Source organism: Anopheles marshallii, assembly GCF_943734725.1.
Source record: "Anopheles marshallii chromosome X unlocalized genomic scaffold, idAnoMarsDA_429_01 X_unloc_186, whole genome shotgun sequence".
NCBI classification, from domain to species: domain Eukaryota; kingdom Metazoa; phylum Arthropoda; class Insecta; order Diptera; family Culicidae; genus Anopheles; species Anopheles marshallii.
Window position 1 is genome coordinate 20,001 of NW_026525764.1, and position 9,769 is coordinate 29,769.

Consider the following 9,769-nt stretch of genomic DNA (forward strand, 5'->3'; position numbering starts at 1 on the left):
CTCCGTCGATTCCGCCCTTAGGCGCGATGTTCGAGTTGTCGCCATTTTAGAGACCCATGCAGGCCTTAGTGGTCAGGGGGGGTGTTTCCCTGCTTGCAGACGCCTTCCCGTATTTTTCGCAGTCGTTCCCGATTTTTTTCCCCGCGATTTCCAGTAAAAGTCGGGAATTCGAGCAGTTTCGAGCAGTTTCGAGCTCGACAAAAACTGTCCAAATCGAGCAGATTCGAGCTGTCGATGACCCCCCCAGCTTACCAGAATTTTCTGCGTCTTTTTAAGTTTCGAGCAGTTTTTCGAGCAGAAACCGTCAATTTGAAAATTTGTCTGCGGGGGACTGCTCACCTTCGAAAATTCGTCAGCGGGGTCATGTGTGTCACTCGGGTGTCACCAAAAAATGTCAAAAAATTTTTCGCGTTTTTCACTGTTTTTTCGCTTGGATCTTATTAAACAGGTTAAAACAATCACAACGGTGAAAACCGCACACGAATCCGATAAAAACTCGCAAAGTTATTAACGATTTTCTAATAAATACCGTTGCTCGAAACCACGTGCTCCGGCGGTAGCACCCCTTGCACTTTTTTGCCACGATGTTTTTCGTCAATTTTCGTCCGATTTCCGTCCGGTTTTTTGCGTTAGCACGATCACGGGCACAAAAACTACCGTTTCCGTCCACTTCCGGCCCGATTGGACCGGATTTTTACGCAAACTCACGATACACACACACTGTTGTTGTTGTTGTTGTTGTATTTCTTTGCGCAAATTTGCCACTCCGTATTTCGGGCCGAATTTCACCGGCAAACACTGTCTATCACTCTTAATCGCTTAAATGGCGTCCAATCTCGCTTTTTCACCGAAAACCGCACCGAAAAAGGTCTATTTTGCCCGTTTTTATAGCGGAAATAGTTCCCCATACAAAATGTATGGGGAATGTTTTTTTTGCTTATTTTCCGTATTATCGCACCGATTTTCACGCGGTTTTCACTCGATTCACTTAAAACTTGCACTTAACAACGGATTATAACTAAAATCCAGTCTCTCTAAACGATTTTTGCACACAAATTTTCCTTCTCACTGCGGAGCAAAACACGCCATGTCCAAACAGCTCGACTGCTCGAATGTCACCACACAGGGATAACTGGCTTGTGGCCGCCAAGCGTTCATAGCGACGTGGCTTATTGATCCTTCGATGTCGGCTCTTCCTATCATTGTGAAGCAAAATTCACCAAGCGTAGGATTGTTCACCCTTTCAAGGGAACGTGAGCTGGGTTTAGACCGTCGTGAGACAGGTTAGTTTTACCCTACTGGTGTGTGCTGTATGCTGCTATCTTAACGGAATTCCTATGCAGTACGAGAGGAACCACAGGTACGGACCACTGGCTCAATACTAGTTCGACCGGACTTTGGTATGACGCTACGTCCGCTGGATTATGCCTGAACGCCTCTAAGGTCGTATCCAATCCGAGCTGATAGCGCATCATAAACCCATTAGGTGATCGGAAGCTAGCGGGCTTAACAACCCTCTGAGATCCGTCGGTGCTGCCCCGTGCACACTGCCGTCTCATCCCCGCTATAGCACTAGACTGAGCCGCAACGGGCGGGTGTACGCTGCACGTGGAAGTACCTTATCACAGGGAACCCTGGTGGCTGTGCTCCCGTCGACCGTGGATACAACTAGTTTCGACACCTTCGACCGCCCGCAAACGACGGGACTACAGGCTGGGAGCTGCGAGTTGTAGAGATGCGTTCGCATCGATCCTCTCAGGCGACCCATGCTTGGTGGTGAAGTGGTTAGTTCGTGGAGTATAGGCTTGCTGCACTCGACAAGAGTGCTGCTTGCAAGGCTGTGGTGGTACGTATGGTAGTTGATGAGCATAGGCTTGCTGCACTCGACAAGAGTGCTGCTTGCAAGCCTATGGTGGTACGTGTACGGTAGTTGATGTGAGCATAGGCTTGCTGCACTCGACAAGAGTGCTGCTTGCAAGCCTATGGGTGGTGTGGTGTGTGGTGCATGATTAGCCTTTTAAGGAAGATGTGTCCTTGGGGCTAATCGGTTATTTTTATAAGTCCGGGAAACCTTTCTCGTCGGGGTTTTTATCCTAAGCAACCACGAAAGCTTCCAAGAGTTGAAACATTGCCTATCAAGTAGGCCGTACCAGCCCATAGCAACCCAACCAAGATACTCTAACAGGCCAAGATTGGTTGGAGACTTCAAAATTTTGCTAAGTCCATGGCCACCATAAGCCATTTCTATCAAGAAGGCCATGGACAGTGCTTAGCAACCACGAAAGCTTCCAAGAGTTGAAACATTGCCTATCAAGTAGGCCGTAGCAGCCCATAGCAACCCAACCAAGATACTCTAACAGGCCAAGATTGGTTGGAGACTTCAAAATTTGGCTAAGTCCATGGCCACCATAAGCCATTTCTATCAAGAAGGCCATGGACAGTGCTTAGCAACCACGAAAGCTTCCAAGAGTTGAAACATTGCCTATCAAGTAGGCCGTAGCAGCCCATAGCAACCCAACCAAGATACTCTAACAGGCCAAGATTGGTTGGAGACTTCAAAATTTGGCTAAGTCCATGGCCACCATAAGCCATTTCTATCAAGAAGGCCATGGACAGTGCTTAGCAACCACGAAAGCTTCCAAGAGTTGAAACATTGCCTATCAAGTAGGCCGTACCAGCCCATAGCAACCCAACCAAGATACTCTAACAGGCCAAGATTGGTTGGAGACTTCAAAATTTGGCTAAGTCCATGGCCACCATAAGCCATTTCTATCAAGAAGGCCATGGACAGTGCTTAGCAACCACGAAAGCTTCCAAGAGTTGAAACATTGCCTATCAAGTAGGCCGTAGCAGCCCATAGCAACCCAACCAAGATACTCTAACAGGCCAAGATTGGTTGGAGACTTCAAAATTTGGCTAAGTCCATGGCCACCATAAGCCATTTCTATCAAGAAGGCCATGGACAGTGCTTAGCAACCACGAAAGCTTCCAAGAGTTGAAACATTGCCTATCAAGTAGGCCGTACCAGCCCATAGCAACCCAACCAAGATACTCTAACAGGCCAAGATTGGTTGGAGACTTCAAAATTTGGCTAAGTCCATGGCCACCATAAGCCATTTCTATCAAGAAGGCCACGAACAGTGCTTAGCAACCACGAAAGCTTCCAAGAGTTGAAACATTGCCTATCAAGTAGGCCGTACCAGCCCATAGCAACCCAACCAAGATACTCTAACAGGCCAAGATTGGTTGGAGAATTCAAAATTTGGCTAAGTCCATGGCCACCATAAGCCATTTCTATCAAGAAGGCCACGAACAGTGCTTAGCAACCACGAAAGCTTCCAAGAGTTGAAACATTGCCTATCAAGTAGGCCGTACCAGCCCATAGCAAACCAACCAAGATACTCTAACAGGCCAAGATTGGTTGGAGACTTCAAAATTTGGCTAAGTCCATGGCCACCATAAGCCATTTCTATCAAGAAGGCCATGGACAGTGCTTAGCAACCACGAAAGCTTCCAAGAGTTGAAACATTGCCTATCAAGTAGGCCGTACCAGCCCATAGCAAACCAACCAAGATACTCTAACAGGCCAAGATTGGATCTCAAAATGTTGCTAAGTCCATGGCCACCATAAGCCATTTCTATCAAGAAGGCCATGGACAGTTCTAAACAACCACGAAAGCTTCCAAGAGTTGAAACATTGCCTATCAAGTAGGCCGTAGCAGCCCATAGCAACCCAACCAAGATAATCTAACAGGCCAAGATTGGTTGGAGATTTCAAAATTTGGCTAAGTCCAGATTTTTCTACCCTTCGGGAAAACAACCCTAGTTCACCAAGTTGAACGCGAAAAACTGTCCATAGGATACGCACAAAACGTTTATTGAGTTGGTCACCATATGTGGAAATTATGGTGAAAATAAGCCAAGTTCCGGAGTTTTTAACTCACACGAAACCACGAAAAACTTTCATTAGGAAAACTTGGTTGGAGCACCCTACTGCAGAACACACCGACATGGACGAAAGGGTTGACTGGCTAAGAGAAAAAATTTTTGCGGGACCACTCAAAACATCATAGTTAGACCTAGCAAATGATGAAAAGTGAAACCCGCGATCGATTGGAGAAACCTTATTTTACACTGAAAAATTCCACATAAGCAAAATTTGTATGGAGCACCCTACTGCAGAGCACACCGACAGGGCCGGGAAGGAAGGCCCGGTCCAAGAAAAAATTTTTGCGGGACCACTCAAAACATCATAGTTAGACCTAGCAAATGATGAAAAGTGAAACCCGCGATCGATTGGAGAAACCTTATTTTACACTGAAAAATTCCACATAAGGAAAATTTGTATGGAGCACCCTACTGCAGAGCACACCGACAGGGCCGGGAAGGAAGGCCCGGTCCAAGAAAAAATTTTTGCGGGACCACTCAAAACATCATAGTTAGACCTAGCAAATGATGAAAAGTGAAACCCGCGATCGATTGGAGAAACCTTATTTTACACTGAAAAATTCCACATAAGGAAAATTTGTATGGAGCACCCTACTGCAGAGCACACCGACAGGGCCGGGAAGGAAGGCCCGGTCCAAGAAAAAATTTTTGCGGGACCACTCAAAACATCATAGTTAGACCTAGCAAATGATGAAAAGTGAAACCCGCGATCGATTGGAGAAACCTTATTTTACACTGAAAAATTCCACATAAGGAAAATTTGTATGGAGCACCCTACTGCAGAGCACACCGACAGGGCCGGGAAGGAAGGCCCGGTCCAAGAAAAAAATTTTGCGGGACCACTCAAAACATCATAGTTAGACCTAGCAAATGATGAAAAGTGAAACCCGCGATCGATTGGAGAAACCTTATTTTACACTGAAAAATTCCACATAAGGAAAATTTGTATGGAGCACCCTACTGCAGAGCACACCGACAGGGCCGGGAAGGAAGGCCCGGTCCAAGAAAAAATTTTTGCGGGACCACTCAAAACATCATAGTTAGACCTAGCAAATGATGAAAAGTGAAACCCGCGATCGATTGGAGAAACCTTATTTTACACTGAAAAATTCCACATAAGGAAAATTTGTATGGAGCACCCTACTGCAGAGCACACCGACAGGGCCGGGAAGGAAGGCCCGGTCCAAGAAAAAATTTTTGCGGGACCACTCAAAACATCATAGTTAGACCTAGCAAATGATGAAAAGTGAAACCCGCGATCGATTGGAGAAACCTTATTTTACACTGAAAAATTCCACATAAGGAAAATTTGTATGGAGCACCCTACTGCAGAGCACACCGACAGGGCCGGGAAGGAAGGCCCGGTCCAAGAAAAAATTTTTGCGGGACCACTCAAAACATCATAGTTAGACCTAGCAAATGATGAAAAGTGAAACCCGCGATCGATTGGAGAAACCTTATTTTACACTGAAAAATTCCACATAAGGAAAATTTGTATGGAGCACCCTACTGCAGAGCACACCGACAGGGCCGGGAAGGAAGGCCCGGTCCAAGAAAAAATTTTTGCGGGACCACTCAAAACATCATAGTTAGACCTAGCAAATGATGAAAAGTGAAACCCGCGATCGATTGGAGAAACCTTATTTTACACTGAAAAATTCCACATAAGGAAAATTTGTATGGAGCACCCTACTGCAGAGCACACCGACAGGGCCGGGAAGGAAGGCCCGGTCCAAGAAAAAATTTTTGCGGGACCACTCAAAACATCATAGTTAGACCTAGCAAATGATGAAAAGTGAAACCCGCGATCGATTGGAGAAACCTTATTTTACACTGAAAAATTCCACATAAGGAAAATTTGTATGGAGCACCCTACTGCAGAGCACACCGACAGGGCCGGGAAGGAAGGCCCGGTCCAAGAAAAAATTTTTGCGGGACCACTCAAAACATCATAGTTAGACCTAGCAAATGATGAAAAGTGAAACCCGCGATCGATTGGAGAAACCTTATTTTACACTGAAAAATTCCACATAAGGAAAATTTGTATGGAGCACCCTACTGCAGAGCACACCGACAGGGCCGGGAAGGAAGGCCCGGTCCAAGAAAAAATTTTTGCGGGACCACTCAAAACATCATAGTTAGACCTAGCAAATGATGAAAAGTGAAACCCGCGATCGATTGGAGAAACCTTATTTTACACTGAAAAATTCCACATAAGGAAAATTTGTATGGAGCACCCTACTGCAGAGCACACCGACAGGGCCGGGAAGGAAGGCCCGGTCCAAGAAAAAATTTTTGCGGGACCACTCAAAACATCATAGTTAGACCTAGCAAATGATGAAAAGTGAAACCCGCGATCGATTGGAGAAACCTTATTTTACACTGAAAAATTCCACATAAGGAAAATTTGTATGGAGCACCCTACTGCAGAGCACACCGACAGGGCCGGGAAGGAAGGCCCGGTCCAAGAAAAAATTTTTGCGGGACCACTCAAAACATCATAGTTAGACCTAGCAAATGATGAAAAGTGAAACCCGCGATCGATTGGAGAAACCTTATTTTACACTGAAAAATTCCACATAAGGAAAATTTGTATGGAGCACCCTACTGCAGAGCACACCGACAGGGCCGGGAAGGAAGGCCCGGTCCAAGAAAAAATTTTTGCGGGACCACTCAAAACATCATAGTTAGACCTAGCAAATGATGAAAAGTGAAACCCGCGATCGATTGGAGAAACCTTATTTTACACTGAAAAATTCCACATAAGGAAAATTTGTATGGAGCACCCTACTGCAGAGCACACCGACAGGGCCGGGAAGGAAGGCCCGGTCCAAGAAAAAATTTTTGCGGGACCACTCAAAACATCATAGTTAGACCTAGCAAATGATGAAAAGTGAAACCCGCGATCGATTGGAGAAACCTTATTTTACACTGAAAAATTCCACATAAGGAAAATTTGTATGGAGCACCCTACTGCAGAGCACACCGACAGGGCCGGGAAGGAAGGCCCGGTCCAAGAAAAAATTTTTGCGGGACCACTCAAAACATCATAGTTAGACCTAGCAAATGATGAAAAGTGAAACCCGCGATCGATTGGAGAAACCTTATTTTACACTGAAAAATTCCACATAAGGAAAATTTGTATGGAGCACCCTACTGCAGAGCACACCGACAGGGCCGGGAAGGAAGGCCCGGTCCAAGAAAAAATTTTTGCGGGACCACTCAAAACATCATAGTTAGACCTAGCAAATGATGAAAAGTGAAACCCGCGATCGATTGGAGAAACCTTATTTTACACTGAAAAATTCCACATAAGGAAAATTTGTATGGAGCACCCTACTGCAGAGCACACCGACAGGGCCGGGAAGGAAGGCCCGGTCCAAGAAAAAATTTTTGCGGGACCACTCAAAACATCATAGTTAGACCTAGCAAATGATGAAAAGTGAAACCCGCGATCGATTGGAGAAACCTTATTTTACACTGAAAAATTCCACATAAGGAAAATTTGTATGGAGCACCCTACTGCAGAGCACACCGACAGGGCCGGGAAGGAAGGCCCGGTCCAAGAAAAAATTTTTGCGGGACCACTCAAAACATCATAGTTAGACCTAGCAAATGATGAAAAGTGAAACCCGCGATCGATTGGAGAAACCTTATTTTACACTGAAAAATTCCACATAAGGAAAATTTGTATGGAGCACCCTACTGCAGAGCACACCGACAGGGCCGGGAAGGAAGGCCCGGTCCAAGAAAAAATTTTTGCGGGACCACTCAAAACATCATAGTTAGACCTAGCAAATGATGAAAAGTGAAACCCGCGATCGATTGGAGAAACCTTATTTTACACTGAAAAATTCCACATAAGGAAAATTTGTATGGAGCACCCTACTGCAGAGCACACCGACAGGGCCGGGAAGGAAGGCCCGGTCCAAGAAAAAATTTTTGCGGGACCACTCAAAACATCATAGTTAGACCTAGCAAATGATGAAAAGTGAAACCCGCGATCGATTGGAGAAACCTTATTTTACACTGAAAAATTCCACATAAGGAAAATTTGTATGGAGCACCCTACTGCAGAGCACACCGACAGGGCCGGGAAGGAAGGCCCGGTCCAAGAAAAAATTTTTGCGGGACCACTCAAAACATCATAGTTAGACCTAGCAAATGATGAAAAGTGAAACCCGCGATCGATTGGAGAAACCTTATTTTACACTGAAAAATTCCACATAAGGAAAATTTGTATGGAGCACCCTACTGCAGAGCACACCGACAGGGCCGGGAAGGAAGGCCCGGTCCAAGAAAAAATTTTTGCGGGACCACTCAAAACATCATAGTTAGACCTAGCAAATGATGAAAAGTGAAACCCGCGATCGATTGGAGAAACCTTATTTTACACTGAAAAATTCCACATAAGGAAAATTTGTATGGAGCACCCTACTGCAGAGCACACCGACAGGGCCGGAAGGAAGGCCCGGTCCAAGAAAAAATTTTTGCGGGACCACTCAAAACATCATAGTTAGACCTAGCAAATGATGAAAAGTGAAACCCGCGATCGATTGGAGAAACCTTATTTTACACTGAAAAATTCCACATAAGGAAAATTTGTATGGAGCACCCTACTGCAGAGCACACCGACAGGGCCGGGAAGGAAGGCCCGGTCCAAGAAAAAATTTTTGCGGGACCACTCAAAACATCATAGTTAGACCTAGCAAATGATGAAAAGTGAAACCCGCGATCGATTGGAGAAACCTTATTTTACACTGAAAAATTCCACATAAGGAAAATTTGTATGGAGCACCCTACTGCAGAGCACACCGACAGGGCCGGGAAGGAAGGCCCGGTCCAAGAAAAAATTTTTGCGGGACCACTCAAAACATCATAGTTAGACCTAGCAAATGATGAAAAGTGAAACCCGCGATCGATTGGAGAAACCTTATTTTACACTGAAAAATTCCACATAAGGAAAATTTGTATGGAGCACCCTACTGCAGAGCACACCGACAGGGCCGGGAAGGAAGGCCCGGTCCAAGAAAAAATTTTTGCGGGACCACTCAAAACATCATAGTTAGACCTAGCAAATGATGAAAAGTGAAACCCGCGATCGATTGGAGAAACCTTATTTTACACTGAAAAATTCCACATAAGGAAAATTTGTATGGAGCACCCTACTGCAGAGCACACCGACAGGGCCGGGAAGGAAGGCCCGGTCCAAGAAAAAATTTTTGCGGGACCACTCAAAACATCATAGTTAGACCTAGCAAATGATGAAAAGTGAAACCCGCGATCGATTGGAGAAACCTTATTTTACACTGAAAAATTCCACATAAGGAAAATTTGTATGGAGCACCCTACTGCAGAGCACACCGACAGGGCCGGGAAGGAAGGCCCGGTCCAAGAAAAAATTTTTGCGGGACCACTCAAAACATCATAGTTAGACCTAGCAAATGATGAAAAGTGAAACCCGCGATCGATTGGAGAAACCTTATTTTACACTGAAAAATTCCACATAAGGAAAATTTGTATGGAGCACCCTACTGCAGAGCACACCGACAGGGCCGGGAAGGAAGGCCCGGTCCAAGAAAAAATTTTTGCGGGACCACTCAAAACATCATAGTTAGACCTAGCAAATGATGAAAAGTGAAACCCGCGATCGATTGGAGAAACCTTATTTTACACTGAAAAATTCCACATAAGGAAAATTTGTATGGAGCACCCTACTGCAGAGCACACCGACAGGGCCGGGAAGGAAGGCCCGGTCCAAGAAAAAATTTTTGCGGGACCACTCAAAACATCATAGTTAGACCTAGCAAATGATGAAAAG

General features: G+C 45.3%; 1 pseudogene; it reads left to right on the plus strand.

Moving 5' to 3' along the window:
• LOC128717079 (large subunit ribosomal RNA) overlaps positions 1 to 1,782 on the plus strand; it is a 7,734-nt pseudogene extending 5,952 nt beyond the window's left edge.
• Positions 1,783 to 9,769: the final 7,987 nt, after the last annotated feature.